We start from the raw sequence: 4,192 nt of genomic DNA on the forward strand, positions 1-4,192 counted from the left end.
GAAATACTTGTAGTGTGTTTTTTCAGCAATATTAGGACAGTTAGGTTTTCTCTTATACTGGCTATTTCATCAGTCAGCTCCTGTATCATTTTATTATATTCTTAGTTTCCTTGGATTGGGTTTTGTCACACTCCTGAATCTGACGATCTTCATTCCTATCCATATTGTGAATTCTATTTCAATCATTTCAGCCATCTCAGCCCTGTTAAGAAGCCCTGTTTGAGAAGTAGTGTGGTCAGTTGGATGACATAAGACACTGGAGATTTGAGTTGCCAATGTTCTTGTGTTGGTTCTTTCTCATCTCTTTGTTTGGGTGTTTCTCTAACTGTGGTGTAGAGTAAGTACTGTCAGTAGACTTCTTTTCTGGATGTTTTCACAGGACCCAGGCACTGTCCAGGATCTAAAAGTATGGAACATTTCACAGATTTGCATGAAATCCTTTTGCAGAGGCCATGCTCTTCTTCTCTGTGTCATTCCAATTTTAATATATGTGCTGCTTATACAAGCACTATAGACTTTCATTTGCTTGAATTTTTACATTTAACATGGTCAATTAATAAAAATATGTATAATAAACAAAGTAATGTAGTGATTTGTTTAGCAGAAGAAAGAATCCCTTGAGGACAAATCAAGCCTCATCTTGTAATTTTTCATTCAACCTGATTAAATCCATAGAGTAGCCTATTTTCCTTTTACTTATGTAGTTCTTTAAGCTGCTCCTCACAGTTGGATAAAGTTTTTAAAGCAGTTCAGCTCTTCATTTTATCTCAAGTGCCTTCTCATTAATACCCACAGAGGGACAAGACAATAATGTTAAAACACCCAGACAGAAGAAGAAGTTCAAGAGACAATTACATCCACAACATCTCCTCTTGACTAGTGACTTTATTTCACAAAATTACAGTTTTGGAAGAGCACTAGAGGATATCATGTTAAGCCTTAAAAATCTGTCATAAGTGGTCTCCATATCCTCTCTAAAAATCTCCATTAAGTAAAAAGGAATGTATTTTCTCCCAAGATGACTCATTCTAATTTCTGACATCCACAAATATTATTTATTTTGTACTGAGGCAATTATCTACTTCCTTTTGGCATCTACATATTAGTCTATTTTTAGTCTGTTTCCTTCTTTTAATCCCCTCTAAAGTTTGCTGTCCTTAGCTGCAGCCATTTTCTCCAATGCCTCAATCTCTCCCTTTCATTTAAAGCACTGCAGGCTTACTTTTTTAAAAAAATTGATTTCAGTCATTAGGCTTCCCTCCCATTACTCTTCATCAAGGGCCACCCTAACTTTCTTAGAAACAAAATTTGAAAGCAGCTAATTCTGAGAAGGCTCATGGATAAAATCAGCAGTGAGACAACCAGCTGCCCATGGCAGGAGGAATCCAGCCACCCTGCTGCTCTAGCATAGGTCTCGGCTTTAACAGGAAATCAAAATGTCTCCTGGGAAAGTATGAAGAAAAGTTTATTTCACTACCACAATGATGTCACCTTTGCCATGAAACAAAAAATAAAAAGAAAAGTTAGGTTTGCATAGATGCAACCCAAACCGAAAGTTAGAATAAAATGAATTATATTTTTCCAAAGTGTAAAAAATGTCTTTCTCTCTTGACCCACTCACACATTTTGGAATTTATTCCAAGAAGATAATCTAAAATATCTCCCAAAGATTTTCACAGCAAGTTGTTCACTACTATTACTTATAATAGCAAAATCATGGGAAATAAACTAAATGTCTGTAATTTGGTAATGCTAGAAAGTTATCAAAATCTATATATGAGATATCTAAAATAGACTCATAAAAGCAGAGATTAGAATGATGGTTAGCAAGGCACGGGGAGAGGAGGAAGTAGGGAGTTGTTCAATGGGTATAAAAATTCAGTTACACAGGATGAAACTGGACGTTAGTTATACTAAGTTACCCCAAAATTCCTGAGTATAAACTGAAAATATAAAACCATAATATATAATTATTTCTTAAATAGCTATGTATAAACATCTTGTCAAAATGTATATAACCATGCACTCCAGCCTGGGTGACAAGAGAGAAATTCCATCTCAAAAATAAATAAATAAACCACTACATACTGTATCAGGCAGGAACTGCATGGTTATATACATTTTGCCAAGATGTTTATATATAGCTATTTAAGAAATAATTATATATTATGGTTTTATATTTTCAGTTTATACTCAGGAATTTTGGGGTAACTTAGCAAAAGAAACTACCCGCAGTGTAAAATAGGCAACCTACAGAATGGGAGAAAATTTTTGCAATTTACTCATCTGACAAAGGGCTAATATCCAGAATCTACAAAGAACTCAAACAAATTTACAAGAAAAAACAAACAACCCCATCAAAAAGTGGGCAAAGGATATGAACAGACACATCTCAGAGAAGACATTTATGCAGCCAACAAGCACATGAAACAATGCTCAGCATCACTGGCCATCAGAGAAATGCAAATCAAAACCACAATGATATACCATCTCACACAAGTTAGAATGGTGATCATTAAAAAGTCAGGAAACAACAGGTGCTGGAGAGGATGTGGAGAAATAGGAACACTTTTACACTGTTGGTGGGACTGTAAACTGGTTCAACCATTGTGGAAGACAGTGTGGCAATTCCTCAAGGATCTAGAAATAGAAATACCATTTGACCCAGCCATCCCATTACTGGGTATATACCCAAAGGATTATAAATCATGCTGCTGTAAGGACACATGCACACATGTTTATAGAGGCACTATTCACAATAGCAAAGACTTGGAATCAACCCAAATGTCCATCAATGACAGACTGCATTAAGAGAATGTGGCACATATACACCATGGAATACTATGCAGCCATAAAAAAGGATGAGTTCATGTCCCTTGTAGCGACATGGATGAAGCTGGAAACCATCATTCTCAGCAAACTATCACAAGGACAAAAAACCAAACACTACATGTTCTCACTCTTAGGTGGGAATTGAACAATGAGAGCACTTGGACACAGGAAGGGGAACATCACAACCAGGGCCTGTTGTGGGGTTGGGGGAGTGGGGAGGGATAGCATTAGGAGATAGAGGTAAGGGGTTCAGCACACCAACATGGCACATGTATACATATATAACAAACCTGCACCTTGTGCACATGCACCCTAGAACTTAAAATATAATAATAAAAAAAGAAATTTGAATTAGAAAGTTGGGCTCAAAAAAAAAAAAAGAATTAGATCTCCATTTATATATGTAACATAATAAAATGGTAATCACTGTTATGTTTTTCCTCCTCTTAACATGTGTTAAGTGAGTATCACCTTTCCCAATGTTTACTCGCTTTTGAAAGACAGAGAGTCTTTTATACTTTTCAGTGTACACTATTTTTATCCTGATAGTTCTGCTGCTTCCAGTGAGACTTCTAACAGAAATGAACACCAGAGATTCTTGGGCACCGCCTTGCACTTAGGCATTAAATCCCATCAATGATGTGACCTTTAAGCAAGGGGCAGTTCGGTTTTTACTTTCTCATATACATTTACAGGGGATTTCAAAAAATTCATTTTATTGCTTCCAAACTTAAATCAATATTTGACTACCTCTAGCCACTTTATTAGCAGAAAAGTTTTATTTTTAGAACAGTGTTACAGATCAGCATTATCCTACAACTCCCACCAGTATTAACCTTAATATAGTAATTTAAATTTCCAAGATTTGAATTAGAAAAGAAAGCTTTAAGCAGCTAGTTGTCCCTCAGGTACTTTTTTCTGGGCCCTGAGACATAGAATCTCCCTAGACAGATCGATTTTTCACACGCCCTAAGTATGCACTGAAAGGAGCTGTGCTGAACAGCTCTCACCTTCTTTCTGGTTTGTCAATTCCTAAAATGATGCCCTAGCCACAAAATGGTGAAACTCTACAGTATAGGTTTTAGAATTTGACCAACATCAGTTCAAATCCTGACTATAATTTATAGAATATGCATTATGCAGCAAGTTACTTGATCTCTTTGTGCTTTTGTTTCTACATCTTCATCTGCAAAACATGGGCCATAATACTTGAAGATAAAATAAGGTAATTTAAGTGTTTTGCAGAGTGACTTCCATGTATTAAGTGTCAATGAGTGGTAGCTATTTTTGGCAACAACTTTTCATCCTTATTTGTATGGCTAGGACTTATCTCCCCTTTCCTGGCACACAAAAAAAAGAC

At 36.0% G+C, this 4,192-nt stretch overlaps 1 non-coding gene across 1 annotated transcript; it reads right to left on the reverse strand.

Annotated features, from left to right (window-relative positions):
* Window positions 1–402: 402 nt before the first annotated feature.
* On the reverse strand, window positions 403–509 carry LOC126931973 (U6 spliceosomal RNA). Its single transcript, XR_007718068.1, has one exon. It is a non-coding gene; the product is annotated as a U6 spliceosomal RNA (small nuclear RNA).
* Window positions 510–4,192: the final 3,683 nt, after the last annotated feature.

Source organism: Macaca thibetana, chromosome 11 (genome assembly GCF_024542745.1).
Source record: "Macaca thibetana thibetana isolate TM-01 chromosome 11, ASM2454274v1, whole genome shotgun sequence".
Lineage (NCBI taxonomy): Eukaryota > Metazoa > Chordata > Mammalia > Primates > Cercopithecidae > Macaca > Macaca thibetana.